The sequence below is a fragment of the Hyperolius riggenbachi genome, chromosome 3 (genome assembly GCF_040937935.1).
Source record: "Hyperolius riggenbachi isolate aHypRig1 chromosome 3, aHypRig1.pri, whole genome shotgun sequence".
In the NCBI taxonomy this organism is placed as follows: domain Eukaryota; kingdom Metazoa; phylum Chordata; class Amphibia; order Anura; family Hyperoliidae; genus Hyperolius; species Hyperolius riggenbachi.
Window position 1 is genome coordinate 309009529 of NC_090648.1, and position 23713 is coordinate 309033241.

At 42.0% G+C, this 23713-nt stretch overlaps 1 protein-coding gene and 1 non-coding gene across 2 annotated transcripts in view; one reads left to right on the forward strand and one right to left on the reverse strand.

The window, feature by feature from the left end:
• The window catches only part of TRHDE (thyrotropin releasing hormone degrading enzyme), a 909658-nt gene that overhangs the window by 498817 nt on the left and 387128 nt on the right, over nucleotides 1-23713 (reverse strand). The window lies entirely within an intron of this gene.
• TRNAN-GUU (transfer RNA asparagine (anticodon GUU)) lies at nucleotides 14148-14221 on the forward strand. Its single transcript has one exon. It is a non-coding gene; the product is annotated as a tRNA-Asn (tRNA).

The window sequence follows — 23713 nt, forward strand, 5'->3', positions numbered from 1 at the left end:
GCACCATCAGCGACTTGATCCCCTACGCTTATTTCCTGGAGTGTGCCGTGCGTAGAGTGGTGGATACAGCTGTGGAGGAGCGTGAACAGTTATGGCAGGAGGAGTCGTGGGAGCGATTTTCATCTGAACCAGATGTTTCCTCAACACCTGCGGCCGCACAGAGGGGGGAGGAGGAGGAAGAAGAGGAGTCGTGTGGGGAAGGAAAGGAATCAGACTCTGATGATGATGATGAGGAAGGTGTTTCTGTGGAGGAGGAAGAGGCGGCGGAAGAAGAACAACTGCGGCAGCCGTCACAGGGGGCTTCTGCTGCTCCACGTTCCCGTGGTATTGTTCGTGGCTGGGGGGAGGAAGAGGAGTTGCGTGCCGTCACTGAGAAAGAGCAAGAGGAGATGGAGAGTATGTCTGCATCCAGCTTTGTGCAGATGGCCTCTTTCATGTTGTCCAGCCTGTTGAGGGACCCCCATATCAAAAAACTTAAGGGGGAATGACCTGTACTGGGTGGCCACGCTACTAGACCCTCGGTACAGGCACAAAGTGGTGGACCTGTTACCAACTCAACGCAATGCGGAAAGGATGCAGAACTTGCAGAACAAGCTGTCAATGATGCTTTACAATGTGTTTAAGGGTGATGTGGCAGCACAACGCAATCAAGGTACCACTGGCAGTAATCCTCCTCCTCCCAAGTCCATGCAGGCAAGGACAGGACGCTCCAGTGATCTCAGGGTGATGTCGGACATGCAGACATTCTTTGGTCCAACTCCTCGCCATAGTCCTTCCGGATCCACCCTCCACCAACGCCTGGACCGGCAGGTAGCCAACTACCTGGCCTTGAGTGTGGCTGTAGACACTGCGAGCAGCGACGATGAACCCTTGGACTACTGGTTGCGCAGGCTTGACCTGTGGCCAGAGCTGTCCCAATTTGCCATACAACTACTCCCTTGCCCTGCCACAAGCGTCCTGTCAGAAAGGACCTTCAGTGCAGCTGGAGGCATTGTCACTGAGAAGAGAAGTCGCCTAAGTCACTCACGACAGTGTTCAGTACCTGACCTTTATCAAAATGAATGAGGCATGGATCACGGAGGGCTACTGCACGACCGAAGACTAAGTCAGTCTCCACACACAGCATCTCTGCCTGCAGGCCACTTGCCTTCCCTGACCCCACCAACAGGGTCCAGGACTCTAGGCGGATTCCTGAATTTTTAATACACTAATTTTTCTGGTGCGTGTACATGCCTGCCTAATTTTTCTGGCTGCACTGCAGGCGGCTGCAAGAAAAAAAAAAAAAAAAGGCTTGCTCAAGTGCCCATCCCCCTTCGTGATCATTACCTTGCCGCGGTGAAGGGGTTTGCGTATCACAATGAAGCAATGACTGCCGGCTATTTGAGTGTCTCGGGTGGGGGTGGCACACAAAAGATAATAAGGTCATTGCTTCATTGTGGTCAGACCAAATTTGATCAGCTGGACAGTCACTGTTGTCATTGAGCTACCACAGCCCGGCGACCATATGGGCTTGAAAACCGCCACTGCCTACACTCTCGCCACGGTGCAAGATGCAAGATGTTTTAAAGCACTTTAGGCCTGCAATTTAGCATTCAATGTGATTTCTGCCCCCATTCAATGTGATTTCTGCTGCTTTGCGTCAAATCCAGATTTTTCCCCGGGACTTTGGGCATGTATCCCACTCCGCCATGCCCCCTCCAGGTGTTAGACCCCTTGAAACATTTTTTCCATCACTTTTGTGGCCAGCATAATTTTTTCTATTTTTCAAAGTTTGCCTCCCCATTGAAGTCTATTGCGGTTCGCAAACTTTTCCGCAAAAAATCGGAGGTTCGCGACATCACTAATTGCAGACTGATTGACACATTGCAACAAATTTTTTGAGGTTTCCGAGAACTAAATAGAAGTTGAGAACTTCAGATTTTTGTGGTCAGCGTAGTTTGCCTTCTTAGAACAGAAGGTATTTGCGTTAATTCCCACAATACATCACTACTAAATATGCAAATGTTCTCTTTATGCCCCTGAAGTCAGACAAACTACACTGAGCATGGCTTTTTAGTAGGAGGGCTTTCCGGTCTCGTTTAGTTCCCTATACTTTCTTAGTGGTTTTGGATTAACCTGAAATTTTCTGTTGTACAGATTTTGTGGTGTTAAACATAGCTAGGCATTGCAGGAGACATAGCGCCTCTGGGCCTGTAAAAAGAAAACAATCATTAGTATAAGTTTTCTTCCATTGTTCCCAAGCTGCTGGTTTACCCTAAAATCTATCTTCAAATGTCCATGCAGGCACTCCAATTATGTCTTAACTACTTTGCATAGAAAACGAAGAATAAAGAGATCCTATCAGAGCTTACTTCATCACAAAAGTGGCTAAATGATACAGACACATGTAGCATGCAAAGACAATCAGTCTTGAAAAAAAATCTGTCACACCCTCTAATGCTTTATACGCTATGGCTAGTGACTCATCTTCTCTACAGCCTTCCAATGCAGTAAGTAGGAGTCCTACAGTAGGTAAAAATAATTGTCTAGAAAAGACAAGGAAAAAAAATGGCCAATACAAGCAGGAAGCTTCTGAAAGGCTCTACAGGCGTTTAGCTAACAGTTCTCATTTACTTGTATTAGCTGCATTTGGAAAGCTCTGAGTGACCTGAAGCATGCCACACATTACATGGAACATTAATTTTCACATGAAGCAGCGCAATACAAAGAAATCTCAAGAGGAAATGAAATGGGAACTACTCCATCCACCATCATTGCTTTGAACAGACATTGGCTTTACTAAGTATTTGGAAAGCTTGTCAAAAGTAACGCTAATGTCTGTTCTTCATGCCAGTGCGAACGAATTGAATCCAAAGCTCCTGATTTATCTATATTTTTCAGTGAAAAGAAGTTCTTCAGACCAAAAAATGGAGAAGCCTTCATATGGGAACCAAGTAAATGTCTTCACAAACAAGCTGCCTTCAAGCAGAAAATATATACATTGCCAAGTTATTCAATTATATTTGAATGCATGATGTTTTTCACGGTTAGTCAACTATGCATTGCCTACTGCAAGTAGAGTGAACACAGATATTAACTTTGAAATCAAATGTCCCCTCCCCTTCAAAAATTAATGAGACCATTTCATTTTTGCGTAGTATAATGAATTCTATGAAAAGTCTGATTAGTTTATTAATATCTTTGACTTTGATCAAGAAAATGCCTAGTGACAAAAACGTGAAGCAGTTCTGAAAATGCAGTAATCATGAAAATGAATGAGCTATAAATTACTGATGTGATCATAAAAATACATACATGAATACATGAATAGTGCAAACACTCTTTCTGAATGATTTGTGGTTTTACATCAGTAACCAGGATTTTTTTTTTTTTTATACGAACTCAGAATGAAATCATGAATTACTTGATTGACAAAAGTTGCTCAAGGTATCATTCTTCCTGCCCTATGCTTGTAATAGGAAGTTAAGAACACAACTATTTGCGTTAGAAATTGTCATCTGAAAGTTTCAAAAACAGAAAGCAATGCAGTCAAGCTGAATATATATATATATATATATATATATATATATATATATAGATAGATAGATAGATAGATAGATAGATAGATAGATAGACAGCTTAATTTTACCTGTGCCTCCAGGGAGTTAGAATGTGTATTACATTACATTATCAGTTAATCAGTTATCAGATTTCAATACTGGAAGTATCATTGGTGGGTATAGCCAACCATTGAGGCCAGCTTCAGACTGTGGATTGGCGGCAGTTGTGCGGTGCAGTCCTGGGGCCACCCTGCACTGCCAACAAAAGTCCTTTGGGGATTACCACGTTAGTATGTGGTAATCTATGTCTGGCTTCTGGCCAAGCAGGAAGTGATGCTCACCTACTGTTGGCCAAAATATGCTTCCGCGCATATGCGAAGAAAAAAACTGCCGGTTATTTATAAAAACACGCGCATTGCCATATACTTACATGACTTGCGTGTCAAGTGACCTGTAGCAGTTTGGATAGATGTACTGTATACGTTTAGCTATAGCGCACCTGTGTTTTGAATTAGAAATTAGAATTAGAAATATGATCACTCTTCATATGTTAATATTTGTAAATCCAAAAATAATGATAAAATCAGATATCTGAACTCTCTTATTTTTTATTATAGCATATTCATTTAATTATAGATTATTGATGTGGAGTACCATGTGTGTTGAATTTTTTTGCATTTATATTTGCCAACTTTCGGAAACATCTTTACTTTTTTTTAATTGTTAGTGCACACATTTAACATTGTGCAAAATAAAATAAGTATATTAGACTGAGTAATTATCATGCCATGCAGCATAATAATAATCCAAGTATGTACGTTATCATTATAAATTAGACTTGGTAATTTGGTAATGCCACTCAATTGTTATCAGAAAATAACAAGCAGATATAATTCCGTTTAGGTTGCACAACAAATACTTTTTCATAAAATAAATGTAGAAATTGATATTGTTTCCAAGGTTAGAAGTATTTTATCACATATTGTTTCATCATCTGGCTACCCACACATAACATTATCAACCACAATAGACATACTGTAGATGCAATTCAGACAGGCAACAAAATTGCATGTTATAGCTGCCACCACCCAAATTACATCTGGTATCTGGGGCATAGATGGCATTACAGCTGCTGCCCAAATTACAACTGCTATCTGGCATAGTTAACCACTTTGTCCTTTGATACAGTATATCTACGTCAGCTGTGGCTCTCTCCAAGCCACAGCGACGTAGATATACTGACCTGCTTGCAGCCCTGTTGTGCAGGAACAGGTGTGCTTCAGAGCGCACCTCCCGGCACTAACAGCTGAAATACTAATTGGTGAAAGGGAAAATGTTCCCTTGTAGCCAATTAGTAACCCCTCCACGGATGAACGATCACCGCTGTAGCAAACAGCGGTGAACCTTCATTACTCCCCTCGGTGGCCAGATCTGTTAAAAAAAAGGATTAGAAAGCAGCCTGACTCACCTTTTCCTGTTCCAGCGATCAGCCTGCAGCCCATGCCTCCGATCGCAGCTCTGCACGCAGCCCTGTGATGCTGAATAGCCGAGTCCCGGCTTGATGACGTCATCAAGCCGGGACCCGGTAACCGGCATCACAGGGCTGCGTGCAGAGCAGCGATCAGAGGCTTGGGCTGCAGGCTGATCACTGGAACAGGAAAAGGTGAGTCAGGCTGCTTTTTAATTCTTTTTTTTTAACAGATCTGGCCACCGAGGGGGCAGCCTGGGTGGGGGGTGGGACATCTGGCTGCCCCTTATGGGGGTTGTTGAACCCCTGGTGAGGGGTTGGGGGGTAAAATGTGCAGCTGGGGGGGGGGTAAAGTAAGAGGGGATACAATTTTATTTAATGTGCATAATTTTATACTGGGGGCAGATCTGGCTATAATGGTTGGGGGGCCTTAAGCCAGGGTGCACCCGCTAATCCTGAGGGCGCATCTGGCTATAATGGGGGACCACTATTCCTGGGGACACATTTAGTTATAATGAGGGGCAGTAATCCTGGGGATACATCTGTCTATCTATACTGGGAGGTGCCAAACAGAGGATACATTGGGCTATACTGGGGGTGACTGATATTGGGGACACATCTGGCTATGGGGGGGGGGGGGGAGTCTGATACTCGGGACACATTTTGCTATCTATACTGGGGGACAGAATACTGGTGACAGGTTTTTATCTTCTGTGGCACTTTTTATTTTTAAACTGGAATTGATAAAAACTGAGCAAAAATGCATTTTTTTCATGTTTCCCCTCTTTTTTCTCATTAAAATGCATAGAAAACTTTTTTGGTCTAGGGACAAAATACCCGCCAATGAAAGTCTAGTTTGTCCTGAAAAAAACGATACCTAGATCATTTAGGTGTCATGAGTAGGGATAAAGTTATGGCTGATTAAAAAGGGACATAGCTAAAACGTCAAAATTGCTCTGGTCAATAAGGGGAAAACAAGGTCTGGATGCGAAGTGGTTAAAATTGAGGCCAGAGCCCACATTAAAGCCACTATCTGAAGCTTACATGGAATGGAGTCTGGCACCCAAATTATAGACAATAGAGCCATACATCATGAATAGGAATAATTTTATCTGCGTTTGCAAAACAATAGAGGAGACATTATTATAAAACATCATGTGTACATTATCATAATTCTCGTATACATTACTTACTGATAGTCTAAAACTTTTAAACTATCGTTATCAGCTACAAATTCAGAGCTACATAAAATCACCGTCCAGTTTTGGTGGTGCCTTTTTGATAATAGTGTGTGTGCACACAAATTAACTATTCTGCTGTTATTTGCACTAAATACCCATCAGTGGTGAGCTTTACATATGTGTTTAGAGTAAAAACTGCAGCACTGACAGTTATAATATTAGAAATATTAATTTAGCAAATAAAGAGTAGAATGTTGTCTTCACTTTAATTTTCACTTGCAGTCCATGTGAGACGTTTCTTCAGTTGCAATGAAATGCTTTTAACAGTTAATGAAGAACTGCAGGCTCCTTCAGCCTTCATTAAGCAAGTAGGCAAATTCAGAAAGACTACTGATGCTCATTCGGATTTCGTGGAATTAAAATTTCCACATTTCATGAAATGCAGATCTCTGATCAGAAAACAGAAATTGGATTTTTGCACATTACTGCAGCTCTGTAATTTGAGCCTAATCACAGAACTAGGAAGTATTGGACCAAGTCAACTCAGAAGTATTTGGCCAATAAGAGAATGCAAAAAAATGAACAAAAAAAGACTTCTAGGAAATCAGAAAACAAAAATCCGTGGAATCGGTAATCGGCATGAGCGGAAATCGGAATTTCCACAGGATCGTACATCTCCATTTCCGACCATACCTAGAAGGAGACTGAAAAAGCTTACACAATAACTTCATGCAATGTGTAAGTAAAATCCTATTTCCACATTACTATCTGAATGGTAAGCAAGGAGCTTTTCATGTATTTTATAATATTGTGCACAGTCCTCTTCTCTCGTGCTTCCAGGTAATAATATGAATGATACTGGGTATGTCCCTAGATCTCTGAGGAAGCTGAAGTTTACTACAGATTGACAATTAGGCACTGAAGTCAAAGTGTACACAGCATGCATTTTGTTGTCATTTCAAAGTACTACTTCTGTATTGACACATGTAGCCACTGAAGGAAAGACCTGCATATACACCATTATATAATGCCTTATCCATTGATGACATGTCACATAAGATAATACATCCTTTTTCCGAACATTCAAGGATTAATACTAACCATTAAAGCTTCAATCTGATCTTGGAAGATATTGGCCCATATTCAATTAAAAGTTTTCTACTCGGTGCTTTCTTGCACCTTGCCATAATGTCTTTTAAGCCACCATCAAGCATGAAAATACTAATATATTCTTTTGGCAATATTTTGTACGTACTTTTTAAATTACAAAGTGGTAAAAAATATTTAAAGAGAAGGCAAAAATGATATTATAGGAGAAAACTCAGGAGAAAAAGTTGATTGTATCAGGACCATAATCTTTAACTAATCAGACTTTATACCTATTCAGGGAACAAAACATATGCATGAACTTCAAAATGGACGTGTTCATGAGGCCTTCAGATTTTCTTATCTTTGCTTACCATAACATAATGAATGCAACATGGCTGAAAGTTGGTCCTGTTATTGCACAATGAAAAAGTCACTCATCACAGCATTTTTCCACAGCAGGTAGGCTGAGTGATGCTGGATAGGACACTTCTCCCGAAGTATTATAAGAAAAATTCTGCGCTATACCCACCTTCTGTAATATATATCTTCTTTATTGGTACAGAACAAGACATATGTAAGGCAATGCCACAGAACTGTTAACACGTAACACATTTCAGACCCCAGGGGGTTCTTAATCGTAGCCAATATAACACATTCCCAACAACCTTTAAAGAGACACAACTCTTTAGGGAACCAACCATGCTTAAATGATGCAGATTAAATGTGGAAGTACTAACATCATCATATATTTATAGTTATTAAATGGGACGAGAGTAGAGCAGGTGAGAAATCAAACAAAAAAAAATGTCAGCATGCACTGTGCCAGAATACCATTGTACAAAAAGTAACAGTGGAATGGTTAAGGTAGAGGTAATAAAATTACCTAGCCATAGTAACATATCCTTAGGGCCCGTTTCCACTGGAGCCGTTTTCGCTCCGAATCCAGAGTTTCCCCACAGGCAAATCACATGGGGAAACTCTGCCATAGGAAACTATGGCGCCGCCGGCCGAATCGCTTACCCTAGAGATTCGGCCGACACTGCCCACAGTTTTCATGCGGGAGGCTGCGAATTCCACAGCCATGCATGGCACGGCTTCAGGGATTCACCTGCGTTCCCGCAGTCCAGGAAGTGCCGCCACGCATCTCACAGACGCGCACGGTGGCTAGTGGAAAGGGGCCTTTAGACTGACATCCGCCTTTAATTAAGACCCTTTGGGTTCTCTAGTGCCTAAAGTCTTCCTCACCCAAGATTAACTTATACTCTTTCCATAGCCTAAAACAAAGACAAACCATACTATAATCAAAGTTCTTGTTACTGCATTTTCTACCTTTAAAGACTTGTACTGGTTAATAGAAAAATGATAAGACAATAAACAGAGAGATGTCTAGAGAGGCAAGTGATCCCATATCTAGAACACCAGTTGAGCTACTCAATCAACCCTATAATATTCTATCTTAAATTATTAATAATTTCTAAGAGTGCTGCATTACAAATAATGCTTTCATTTTGTCCAGCAAATAATCCAGCCTACAAAAACAATATTTATTATGCACTCATTTTATTACCATAAATACGGCATTGTATTGATTATTCTTATTATACAACGTTTAATGAAAATCTCTTGTTTTATGTGGAGTGAAAAAATACTGTTCCTTTCCAGCGCGTATTCCAACTATAATCTTCTCCAGAACAAATGCAATCAATAACCTTGTACATAAATAGGCTTGGTGAGATAAAAAGGTAATAAACACCTTAACAACATAATAGAAAAGATAGCTTTTCCTCAGAGTTAATAAAGAGGTTGCATCTGATTTATATGAAAATGAGACAGACAAGCACACTTAAGTACAAATGTATTTAACTAATATTAAATACACACTTTTGTACTCAATACTTTTTACAGAATAAAATCCATAAGAAGGTGACTTAAAAATCAAAATGGAACATTTCTAAGAAAAAAAAAAAAGACCATAGAATTCTTAGAAATGCATTAATATACAATATAAAATTGTGAAAACTTTATGCAGATGATGATTTATCATTGTATAGCAATTTAGAGAAGCTACATTAAAGCTTTATAGCCTGTATTCATGGTAAAATGATATAAAAGAAGGAGTTATAACAGAAGCCATGATGCAAGCAGCATAATGCAATTCTTTTTCCAACAGATACAATAACTTGGTTGTCTTCATATAATTTATATTGCTGTGGCCCAACGTATGTGTGTCTGCAGGGCCGGATTTGTACTTACCAGTGCCCTAGGCCTGCTGTCACCAAGCGCCCCCCAACCCCCCCCCCCCCCCCGCCACCACCAAAAAACATTCTGTCCAACTATCTGACTAGCGATCACTGGTTTGAATGGGCTCATTTCAGTTGTGCTGCTGTGCCCCTCATTGAACAAAGAATCAGTGGATGCTCTGTCCTCTCACGATGGAAATTTGCGCTCCTGCCCGAATGTGCACAGCAGCCGATAGTGTTCTGGGAATGCATACTTGAGAAATTACGCTGATGTATGATCGGTACTCGTCAAGAATGCATAACACTATACTGGCCTCGGTTGCTGTGCACATCTGGGCAGGAGCAGGAAATTACAGGGAGCTCAAGTGGCCAGAGCATGCGCTGCTTCTTTATCCTCTGTGCGACTGGCAGCAGTCAGAGCCACAGACAGGTGACAGGGAGTGCGAGTGGCCAGAGCATGCGCTGCTTCTTTGTCCTCTGTGCGACTGGCTGCAGTCAGAGCCACAGACAGGTGACAGGGAGAGCGAGTGGCCAGAGCATGCGCTGCTTCTTTGTCCTCTGTGCGACTGGCTGCAGTCAGAGCCACAGACAGGTGACAGGGAGAGCGAGTGGCCAGAGCATGCGCTGCTTCTTTGTCCTCTGTGCGGCTGGCTGCAGTCAGAGCCACAGACAGGTGACAGGGAGCGCGAGTGACCAGAGCATGCGCTGCTTCTTTGTCCTCTGTGCGGCTGGCTGCAGACAGCCAGAGCCATAAACAGGTGGCAGGGCAGTGCAATGGAGAAAAGCCCAAACAAAACAGAGAACAGGTAAGTAGCAAACATCCTGTCAGGACCCACTTTGGATGTTTGGTTGTAATTAGTGTGGACCTGAACTCAGAACTTCCTCTCTGCTCTAAAAGATACTCAACAACATAACCTTTAAAGAAAAAACATTTCTTTGTTACAGCTGATACAAATCCTGCAATAAATAGACAGTGTGTCTAATTCCTACTTTCATGGAAGCAAATATATTAACATCTTGTGCTTTAAAATAAGCTTATATGCTGTGGCAGTCAGGTGACACAGGGAAGATATCAAATTTGTGATAGGCTCTCTAAATACATACATGGTGCATGTCTCTGCATGGTTTCCTTCTGTCCTGTGCAAGAGTTCAGCTCCACTTTAAAGCATCTGAATGACATTTATTTATATTTGCCGAAAAATCTACGTATCTCTTTTGAATGCTGAATGTACATATGGTGGTGTGCTCTAACATATAGGCAGTATACAGGAACAAAGTCTGAAGAAGGCTTATTAGCAGAACAATTACTCTTTTTCTTTTAAGTCAATAAATGGTATCATCCTGATTCAAAACTCTCTGCTTTCGCTGATGGCTAAGAGGGTACAATGCTCTACTGCTACAGGAAAGCAGGAGGATGCCAATTCATACACACTAGCATAGAGGTAGTAACAGCTCAGGTGACAGTGACAGTTTAGCAATGAAAGGGAAGCATACAGCATTTTTATTCCAGGCTGCAGCAGTTCTCATAGATGGTCGGAGATGAAGGACAGAAAATGAGTCCGGAAAGAGTTAACTTAAGCAGAGAGGAGATCACTGGCTAGAAAGAAAAAAAAGCAATAAATTACGGCTAGATAAGAAAGTGTAATTTACAACTGCCGGGGTCAGTCAGTGTCACAGCTGTAAAAAAGAAGGCAAAGAAACTAGCAGAAATGTTTGTGAATGCCTGCATTAGAACTCAGCGGAACTTAGTTTTATCTTCTTTGTAATGTAAATCCCTGGTATTTCTCACATCCACTTGTACTGTATGTCGATCCATATAAATAATTGGATCATCAGGTGACAGTTATGATTGATCCTGATTGTTATAACACATCAGGAAGTGAGAGGTGCAGGGATTGGGGAACTCTGGAATTCCTCTATTAGTGCAGAGCAGGGCGCTGGCTGGCTGGCTGCGCTGCGGGAACAGAGGAGATGATTTACTTTGACATATGACCTCTTCTCTCTCCAAGTCATGCCGCCCTTCTGATCTAATCTGATTTTATCGCCCTAGGCCGTGGCCTCTGTGGCCTTTGCAGAAATCCGGGCCTGTGTGTCTGTTCAGCAGACAGTTCAATAAATTTGTCTTCCGTATCCATATAATAATGTACATTTTGAGAAACAGCAACTGAATAATGCTTCCACATACTGTACTAAACAGAAAAGGATTCATGGCATTAATATAACACCATAATAACAATAAACACTCCAAAAATACAACTGTCCAGTCATGTAAACACAGACACTCTTTGAGAATGACTCCCTAAAGTACTGTAAAGGTGCATCCATGCATTTACTAAGTGAGAATCAGCAGTTCTCTGCATATAGCTTAGCTGCAGCACTGTTTGAACTGCCCTGGGAATCCCAGGAGTTATAGCAGGCAGATTGTTAAATTTAGCAACAGAAAGGATTTGGGTTTAAAGGTCCATATAACGTTTCCAGTTACACAAGAGAGTGGACATTTAGGGCTCGATTCACAAAGCGGTGCTAACCCAGTAAAAGACTTTAGGCGTGATAACCATTGCACCACGTTGGTGAAAAGCCAGTTTAGGCATGATAAGTTTAGGCGTGATAAGTTTAGGTGTGATAAGTTTAGATAAGTTTAGATCGTGCGCAAAGCAGCGCCATTAAACTCTATGCGAAGTGCACTAGACTTTGCTAGTGCAAAACTTTTGATCAGCTGTGCACTGCGGTGCTAACCCAGTTGGTGCTTAAACTTATCACGCCTAAACTTATCATGCCTAAACTAAGTTGAGGCGTGATAAGGGGCTTTTCACCAGGGTGCTAACTGCTAGCACCGCTTTGTGAATCAAGCTCTGCACATCCAAGCAGTTAATCAGGTGCATTGGGAAGCACTACCCCCTCCTCCTGCTGTATAGAAATGTAAGGTTACTTATGGCTAGCTGCATCCATGTGCTATTTCAGTTTGCATTCCATTTTAATCTGAGTTTAGGATTTAGTGCATCATTTGCCTCGGTTTTGAAAAAACAAGGTGTGTATTTAACCTCTAGAGGGCTCTGCACACCTCTGTTGGTAGTAATTTCAGTTGCAGCCTGATGAGAAGTGCTACCAGTTTTTCCCTGTTCCCAAAAAATGCATAAAACCATTTCATGGCTAGCTGCCCCCAGGTTCACACTATGTTTTTTGTTAATTAGAGGTTAGGGTCTCTTCCATGAGGATCCCTCAATGCAGTAGAAGAGTCTAGTACTGAACACTCTGCACGCATTTAGGCTCTGCACATCCACGCAGTTAGTCAATCAGGTGCAGCGTGCCTTGAGAAGTGCTGCCATCTCCTCCTGCCACTACAACTAAGAATGACATCACGTCCAAACCTTGAAAAGACAATGTGCTAGCAGGAACTAAAAATAATGACAAGTAAAGAGGGAAATTTAAATGTATCCACTCATTTTGCCGTAAGTCAATACAGTCTATAATATTTGGACAGCAACATTTCAGCTGAAAGCGTTATATACTGCATATGCAGATGGCCATTGTGCAAAGCAGCTATTCCCATATTCACAAGACAAAAATCTAGGTTACCTCCTCATAGAGGTCACAAGCTTCTAACTTACAGGTGTTGAACTCCAGTCCTAGAGGGCCATACCCATGCCAGTGCTTAGGATGGACTGAGAAATAGAGAAATGTGGTCTACTTGATAAACTACATGTAATGCTGGAGGGTCATACTTTCTGACCACCCAGCGCAACAAGGCTAAGAGCTGGATAATGGAAGAGGCTCCACAGATGGATACAGGAGTAATGAACAAGGGAGCAAGATTTCCCAGAGAAAATGCAGCTCTGGGCTGCCTATCAGGCTACATGCTATGTGATACAATACACAACAGACATAGTCAGTAACAGGCTTGGGTCATACACGTTAATTCAGATGTCAGTCGTATTGGAAGGATTAGGCAGATTTGTAGTCGAGAAGCAGGCAAAGGTTGGTACACAATACAATAATACAATAGTGACTGACTAGAGAACATATATTGTGCTGATGCTCAATATATGAAATGTAGCTCTAAAATAACTCACTAGCTAAAGCACAAGTAATGATAATTAACAAGACAGACAACAAACAGACAGACGGAATGCTCAGCCAATCTAGTCACTGTTTCAGCGACGGAAACATTCACACTGAGATAGACAAGGACTTCACTGACCCCGCAGGTCGGTCGGTCAGTCCTCGTCCTCCTCCTCCTCCTCCTCGATAAAGGAGGTGCAAAAATGAAATCATGCCTAGCAGAGGATGGTTTCGATCCATCAACCTCTGGGTTATGGGCCCAGCACACTTCCACTGTGCCACTCTGCTTACATTTGTATACAATCTTCAAGTTTAAGAAGGGTACATTAGTTGAAATAGTTACACTACAATCTATGTTACAGCAAGGCCCTAATGACACTTTCTCTTAAGGGGCTATGGCCGTCGATTGGCCCATGTGGTAAAGCAAGGTGTAAAAAGCTCTGCTGCCACACAGTGAGTGCTTCATTGGAGGAAAAAGTGGCGTTAAACTTCTTGGAGCAGACTTACTTCCTCTCTCCAAAATACACACATACATCCCCATAAAAATCATTTAGCAGCAACTGCATGCACAGTCTCTGTGGTGCAATCGGTTAGCGCGTTCGGCTGTTAACCGAAAGGTTGGTGGTTCAAGCCCACCCAGGGACGGCGTTCTATGATCCTTTCATGATGACAAAGGCCAGAAAGAAGTAGGCAACGGAGTGCCCAGTTTTCCATACGGTTAAGCGGTCTTGCTAACTTTTTTCTACAACAAAGCATCTGCTGTACAGCAGCAGAGTGGTGCAGCGGAAGCGTGCTGAGCCCATAACCCAGAGGTTGATGGATCGAAACCATCCTCTGCTAGGTGTACTTTGTTTTTTACACCTTGCTTTACCACATGGGCCAATCGGTGGCCATAGCCCCTTAAGAGAAAGTGTCATTAGGGCCTTGCTGTAACATAGATTGTAGTGTAACTATTTCAACTATTTCAAACATGTAGTGTTGGTGGTATAGTGGTGAGCATAGCTGCCTTCCAAGCAGTTGACCTGGGTTCGATTCCCGGCCAATGTATGTGAGCTTGCTTTTGACATCCTACAAATCCCTGGAAAACAAGACAAAACAAGGGAGAGAGAGAGAGAGAGAGAGATAGAGAGAGATATTTTATTTTTTTAAATCGGTTTCGGATCCAGATATCTGCAATATCTGCGGCTATCCATGTTGTGCATCCAAATATCCGCAGATAGCTATCCGGATTAAAAAAAAAATCTGGAATCCAAATCCGAATCGGATAACATAAAAATGTTCGGATATCCGGGTTACCCGGATATCCGGAATCCGGATGAGCATCCCTGTGTAGTACAACAACTAAAGGTCCAATCTTACCAAATCTATGTAGTTTAAGGGAAAATTGAGTGAATATATTGAATGGATAATTCAAGCAGTTCCCTCATATTACATATAAATAGATGAAAAACATTGGATCATTAATGACCACCATAAGGGCCAGTTAACACACACACACTTGCACGTAGTTTACCACCGCTTATGCAAATGTAGCATTTTGATCACTAGTTTTTCCACTCTCTGGAAGCAGCAGGGTCTGGTCATTCCGGGGTCCATTAGCGCTGCACCCCTGTGTCCGCCTGCGGGATGAAAAATGACGATCACTGGGAATCAACACTGAAAGTCGACAAATGCTTTTCTGCACGCTTGCAAAAAAACATTTGGACAAGATCGAAAGGCCCATACGAACATTGGTCTGAACTCTGAGTGGTGAACCAGAACGACTGCCTGGGCGGGGGGTACGTTATGGTCAGACCAGCATGTCTGCATTGGCCTCACAACAACTGCACGAAGATCTGGCATGTTGGATTTTTAGCGCTGCCTGAGCACAGCACACTGCTCCTACCACCAGAAGCTGCTCCGTTACACGTGCTCGTTGTTTCTCTGTTCCCCCTTCATAGCAATAGACACGCTGTGTGCAAAGGCTGATCGTCTTTGGCTGATGACGCATCTGTTGCTATGCGAGGGATGGAGGGATGACAAGCACGGCCTACGGAGCAACCTCCAGCAAATGGGGAGGTACCAAGAACAATGCCATTGTGTGATGCTCAGGCATCGCCAAAGGTCCAACATTTCAGATCTTTAGCGATCATCGTTGGGCTGATGTACACACTCTGGTCTGCTGTCCAATTCTCAGCCATGGCGGTCGTTATAGTTACTCACAGCCGAGTTCAGACCACAGTGGCAATAAGTGTCATTCTCTGTACAATACAGAGTATGATATTAGATTCAATACAGGTGTTTGTATAGAATCTAACACAACTTTGAATTTCCTTTATGCTGTAATATGTGCCAATGCTAGTAGGTGGTGCACATACATCATTATAATTGTTTTCAAGTTATTTTTCAGCATGGAGAATTGTTACACGAGGCTGACTCATCCATACAGCTTGTAGCAAGTTTTTTATGAAAGAGTCAGTCTTGTCTTTACCACCAGGAAGGTTAAGCAGTAAAAAAAAAGTAGAAAATTTAGAGCACCAACCTGTGCTGTATTCATCGGCTTGTACTGCCAGCGCCTGGTGTTTCTATTGAGATGGCAGACCTTAGCAAATGTACACACAAGAAATATTTAATGTTGAAATGAATGGTTGTTCCCTTAGTTATTCCAGCAGATCTTACAAACATTTAAACAAGTCCCAACATAGGTCAAAATAAAGCAAAATAAAGAAGAATGGTGACTTTCCTATCTACAGACACTTGCCCAAAGAGGCCCGCTGGAATCAGACTTGGATTTAGTACAGGATTTGTTATGATACACAGAACATCTTCTCTTTCTTGTGCTTTTTGAGATTTCTTTTATATATATGTCAATCTTATCTCTTACAGCTTTCCTCTATTTATTCTTTATTCCTCCTGCTTGCCACCCTCTTCCTCCTCCTTGCTGCATGCACACACACACACACACACACACACACACACACACACAGACACACACACACACAGACACACACACACACACACACAGACACACACACACACACACACACACAGACACACACACAGACACACACACACACACACACACACACACACACACACACACACACACACACACACACACACACAGACACACACACACACACAGACACACACACACACACACACACACAATCCCCCCAGCTCCCAAACAAATGCAGTGCTCAATCTGAGCTATATATAGCTGAAATTAAGTTTTGTACACAAAATTATACAGGAAAAGGATTAGTTTTTAACACATGGAATCTAGTATGAAACATCCAGCCTGATAAATACATATTTCTAGGGCCTCATACACACACTACAGTGTTCTTGGCTTAGGCTATTGCACTTCATCGAAAGGAACAATTCTTACACTTCAGCCTATGTGCAATACATTTCTGTAAAACCCATTAAGAATTAGCATGCAATCTGGTGTAGAAATGGATCCCAATCTTATAAATTTCCCTCTTAAGGGATAGATTGGCTTGGTGATCAAGACATTAGAAAAATAGATCAGCAGTAATAGAATTGTGGAAAAGAATGAAAGAAGAATGAAGAATGTAAGAACTTAAAGCACAGAGGAGCAAAGAAAAAAACTAAAAATATACCTACAGATGGGGAGTATGTAAGTTTTCTCATGACAATAATGTGGATACTCCCACTAGAAACGCCATATGCACGGCCACTTATGCGGTACACTGCTGGCATAAATAACAGTAATAATGCTGTGTGCTACCTGTGCACACTCCTGGGGTTAATGCATCAACCTCTATAAGACAACAAAAGGACTTCTGCAAAATCACCAGCAGAGACCTCATCATAGTGTATGGCACTGTCACTGTAACAGCTATAGTATTAACCATTTTATTAAACGTACAAAGAAAATTAGAATATTAATGTGACTATCCATTGAAAATAAAGAAATAAAATAAGCGGTAAGAACAAAAGAAAATGCCTTCCGTCAGAGGTTCAGTCTGTGTAAAGGGTTAAAGCTTTTTTGAGGTGATTATAATTTGTGGTCTTCACTTCTATACTACTAGTTACAATCTCAGCCAGGTGGTGTCAAGTTCTAATAACTCCCAGCATGTGTTACAGTGAGTGATGAGAGTGAAATAAGAGGTCCTGTTCTGTGGAGATAGACTGTAGGTTACTTAGTCCTCTGCATAACTATGAGATATATTTTTAAAAAGCACTAAGATACAAACTGTTAATTTCCATTTTTGATGCAATAATATGCTGCTATCCTGTTTATAAAGATGTGATAAGCATTTTACTATTATTGCATTAAATCTTCACTACAATAGCCTTGTAATCTTTTATTTGGCATACAGTAATCAAGTGTATGGACCACAGAGGAGCTTGTAATTACCGGTATTTGAAAAATCTTATTCTAAATCCCATTCAAAACCTTATTCTAAAGTTAGCCTCACTGGTCACCAATTGCAGCTTCCATTTTCACAGAGAGAGGAGGACATTTTCCACCCTTTCACTGGTCTGCAGGAGCCACATGATGAATATATGCAGACAATGTTAAAGCTATATGTAGAAAAAGGGGAAACCCATTTAACAAACAAATGACATCATCCCAATATCACTGCCCCTATGGCCTTGGATACTGTTGCTTAGGGGTCATAGTCATGATTTGTCTTAAGAAATTACCCACTGGCATGTTATTATACTGCGCTGTAATGGATACGGTTTTGCATACTATAGGGTGGTGCGATACAAAATCTATGAGCAATTCACATCTCATGAGTTCCATTGTGATACAACAGATTCTGCTTTTAAAATTCAGAACATGCAGTGCTTTGCTAGAAGCGCACACATTGCAGCGCACTAAGTTGGCCAACAAAGGTACACATTGGTCAGTTGCTTCTTTGCGTATATTACATAGCATACCACCACAAATGTTGTTCTTGGTTGAATTATTTGCATTATAGTGCAATGCTTTAGTGTCAAACTATCCTTAAAGTAAAACACATACACAAACTATTTTAAGTCCTGCTACTGTCTTTGCAAAGCAGCAATTCTTATGTTTATGCATAGTCCGATGTAGCAGCACGGTGGCGTAGTGGTTCGCGCTCTCGCCTTGCAGCGCTGGGTCCCCGGTTCGAATCCCAGCCAGGGCACCATCTGCAAGGAGTTTGTATGTTCTCCCAGTGTCTACATGGGTTTCCTCTGGGTACTCCAGTTTCCTCCCACATCCCAAAAACATACAGATAAGTTAATTGGCTCATCCCTAAATTGGCCGTAGACTACAGTACTTACACTACATAATACAAACAGACATATGATAATAGTAGGGATTAGATTGTGAGCTCCTTTGAGGGACAGTTCGTGACAAGATACTATATATATATATATATATATATATATATATATATATATATATATATATATATATATATATATATATACTGTACAGCGCTGTGTAATATGTTGGCGCTTTATAAATACTAAATAATAATAATAATGATAATAATAATGTTCCCATGTTTGCAAACTGGTCGACTTAGGGCTTGTTTCCACTAGGGGAGATTTACAGCCTTTCCTCACAAGCAATTCAGGAAGCTGATTTGCCGCCTGTTGAAATAAATACTTTGCTTCCAATTCAAATGTGGGGGGAGGGGGGGGGGAGTTGGGCCTGCAGCATTTTTCTCTGACAGTGCATCTGAATTCCCACATCCATGCATGACACAGCTAAAGGGATTCAGATGTGTACTCACATCAGCACAAATGCCCCCATCCATCTTGGAGGCAGATGCAGTCACAAGTGGAAGCCCGGACATAACACTATAAAGGCTGCCGGTTAACAACTGTAGTGAGAGGTCTATTGGCATACAGAGGCGCTTGGCATAGTATTAGACCTGTTCTGTATATGCTCCATTTTATTGCTTGATGAAGCAGGTCACTCCCGTGAAATGCGTTGTATTTTACCGACATATGTAAATAAATTGGCATATGTAAATAAATTGCTTTGTTGAAAATGTAAACGTTTTAGATCTTTTTATCCTTCTGGCGCCTCTGTATCCATACTATGAAAGGTATATTGCTATGTTTATTTCCTTTTAAGCAATACCAGTTGTCTGGCTATCCTGCATCTAATACTTTTTAGCCATAGACCCTGAACAAGCATGCAGCAGATCAGGTGTTTCTGACATTTTTGTCAGATCTGACAAGATAACCTGCATGCTTGTTTCTGGTGTTATTCAGACACTATACAGACAAAACTGGTATTGCTTAAAAGGAAATAAATATGGCAGCCTCCATATACCTCTCACTGCAGTTGTCCTTTAACTTACTATCAAGTCTAAATATATAACACCCAGCATCAGCATTCATATGAAAATCTTTGATCCTCACACAGAACCACATTTGAACATAGACCCTTGCTTTGACCGAAATTCACTTTAAACAAATACTGATATTTCAATGATTAAAGTGAGTGTCATATGGGTATAATTAAGATGTTACTACATTTCTTTACACAGAAATAGGTTTCCTTCTCAGAATTCCACCAATTTCATTTTGGCAGTTCATTATGAATGTTTGTTAACTTTGACAGTAATGAACATAAAGATGCATGGCTTATATAGGATTAGGGCTGCTCTTGACATTTTGCAAATGTGAACACAAATGGCATTTATACTTAATAAAATAGGAAACGCACACAAAAAATCTTTGTTCTTAATATAATTTAAATTTTTAGAATTGACTGAGAATAATATGTAATTTTCCTTGCTAAGAAAATTATAGCTATTGTTGCTGAGCACAACAGTGACTAAAACATTGTGTTTCTAAGTGTTTCGAATTTTAAACGCTAAGGCTTCACAATTGCAACATTAAAGTTCAGCATGTTTTCATCTTTCTACTAGGTTCACATTTAACCCCTTCAGTACCAGTGGTCTCTGCCCCTTTAAGGACCAGAGACCGCTGGTTCCAGAAACTGGCTCCTTCCAACGAATTGCATACTGAATCACCGCTAACACCATCCACATCGCACACCTGTCCCCCATGCCACCTACTCTGCTGTCTCTAGGACGGCAGAGCTCTGTGAGCTGGACAGGAGCCACTTTCATTGGCTCCTGACCATGTGATCAATGTAAGCCATAGTGATGTCGCGGACTTGAAATTTTCAGTTCGTGAATGCAAATTTACCACAAACATTTATGAACCAGCAAACTGTGTCAACCGCCATAGACTTCAATGGCGAGGCAAATTTTAAAACCTAGTTAGTAACCTAGTAGTTTAAAGTGGCATGCCAGAGGGAGATCCATGGCAAAAGTCCCATGAAAAATTACATAACTGATCCAGAGTTCTGTTTTAATCTCAAAATGACAGAAATCACATTACATTCCTAAATTTGTGAAATAAAGTGCTTTAAAATGTCCGGCGTGTGTACACATTGATCAGGTAGTGTAAGGCTGCTTACACACCAAGACGTTACAGGCGCACGTTAGTGCGCCTGTAACGCTCCCCCAACGCACAGCAATGTAACACAAGTGGGCTGTTCACACAGCCCACGTTGCGTTACATGTAACGCTGCGCGTTCTGCCGAAAGTGCAGCATGCTACGGCGTTAGAGTGGCTATAGCCGTGTTAGACTGTTTGCACATGCGCAGTGGGGGGTGAGAGGAGGCGGGGAGATGCTGCTACAGTAGCCGCGCACATGGCTACTTAATATTCACTGCACTGGCGGCCGCTGATTGGCCGGCGGGACCATGTGATGCCGAGTGTCTCGCTCCGCATCACGTGGTCCGGCCGGCCAATCAGCGCCACTCTGGGAGACCTTATACGGATAGAGCCGCCTAACGCGGCTCACTCTACCATCCTCTCCTGCACCACCATGCGTTGCATAACGTGCACATAATGCGACCTTAACGTAGTACCTAACGCAACGTCTTGGTGTGCAAGTAGCCTAAGGGTTAGGCCCGGTTCACACTGACAGATGAAATGTCACATTTACCGCACCGCAAACTACCACAAAGAGCTTTAGTAATAACCTCAGGTGAGCAATTTTTTGTTTTTACTAGTGGACACCTCCAGAACGTAAATGTTAGTCCTCTCAGCAGCAATCTTTGTGTAGTGGCGACATCCTCATCATCCTCTGATATGGGCACTCCAAAACGTCACTGAACTACCTCAACAGACTATTGGGGCTGGAAACCATGATCGTTTGCACTCCCATGAACCTGCGTATAAGCATGAGCTTATACGCAGGTTCATGGGAGTGCAAACGATCATGGTTTCCAGCCCCAATAGTCTGTTGAGGTAGTTCAGTGACGTTTTGGAGTGCCCATATCAGAGGATGATGAGGATGTCGCGGCAAGGTTCCTAGCAGAAGCAGTAGAGGATGGAGTGTGCTGCTGTGTAAGCCAGTCAATTACTTCTGTGGCATTTTGTGAGTTCAAGGTACGTGGCCTCTGAACACTGGGCAATAAGCTGGGGCCACAGGAAATAACAGCAGCACAACCCCTGTCATTGCCCTGCCCCTGCCTGTCATTTTTTTTGACATTACAATATCAATAAATAAAACCCTGCCAGGGAGGAACTGATTGTTGCACATAGCATAAACCTGTCACTTGACATGCGTGAAGTTACAATCATCTAAAAATATAGACCCTGCCAGTAAGGCCTTATGCAGGGCAGCAGTTGATATTAGGTGCAGGTAGTGGTGGTGAATGATTATTGGGTTATCTAGTCAGTGCCCTACTACGACCAGCAGACCTGTCTCCAACAGCATACTTGTGCACTGGACACACAGAACAGCAATACAAGAGCAAGAAAAACATTGTACCAGCCCTAAGGCTATTAGCTGTTCAAGACACTTTGGTAGCAGCAAGAATCTGCAAGAGGATACAGAACACAGGCCTAACTAACGCTATCCCTGTCAGCAGCACATTCTGCCTAGCACAGAAACCAAGCACAGACTGCAAAAAGGCTTCTGTGCTGGCTTTCTGATAAGTGAGGGAGGGGGGGTCCAGGTGGGAGGGATAGCTGATTGGCTGCCATGTATTGGCTTGATTCTGGGGAGAGGGGTCAATTTTCGGCTCCATTATAATGTATAGGGGGCAGGTCAAACACGCCATATGCTTGTGAAAAGACGCAAATGTGAACAGCCGATATTTGCAGGCAACTGTCCACCGGCAAACAGTTTGGGCCATCTCTAGTAAGCCAATGAGATTTGCTCACATTGATGACAGTACTTGTAAAAACAAAACAGAGGACACCAAGAGCCCAATAGTGCAATATTGTCTGGTAAGCTCAATATGTAATGTAATGTCAAAGGTTCTTATACTCACAAAGGTGGGTTACCATCAGGTAACCACTTGACAGGCAGGTGGGGAGTATTAGTACCTGACCCCACTCAGGTATACAAGTCGCTCTCTGTAGATAGGAAAATGGGGAAAGAACCCCTCCACCAGGTGTGGACTTAATTGTGCTGTAATATGTATGAACAGAGGCGCCAAGCAGAGTAAAACAATGTTCTAAAAATGATAAAAAGAGGGAAGTCGAGGTGGACTTACCTCCCTCTGGTAGTGGACATATACTCAAATGCAGAGTAAAAAATATACAATTTATTCACAGCTCCATAAAATCGCAACGCGTTTCGCAGTCAACAATCCTGCTTCATCAGGCAGTACAGGAGCATATAAAACTGGTTCAGGTCCATAAAGCGTGTGAGCGCCTCTGTGTGTGTCCTCACAGAGGCGCTCACACGCTTTATGGACCTGAACCAGTTTTATATGCTCCTGTACTGCCTGATGAAGCGGGATTGTTGACCGCGAAACGCGTTGCGATTTTATGGAGCTGTGAATAAATTGTATATTTTTTACTCTGCATTTAAGTATATGTCCACTACCAGAGGGAGGTAAGTCCACCTCGACTTACCTCTTTTTATCATTTTTAGAACATTGTTTTACTCTGCTTGGTGCCTCTGTTCGTACATATTACAGCACATTGATGACAGGGTCAGGAGCCAATGAAAACGGCTCCTGACCAGCTCACGGAGCTCTGCTATCATACCGACAGCAGGGCAAGTGAGCTGTGGCATGGCGACAGCGAAGAGATTGGCGGGAGCGAGGAGAGTGGCGAGAACGCTCGGCAGTGAGGTGTAATCTATGTCCTGGCAGGAATAACG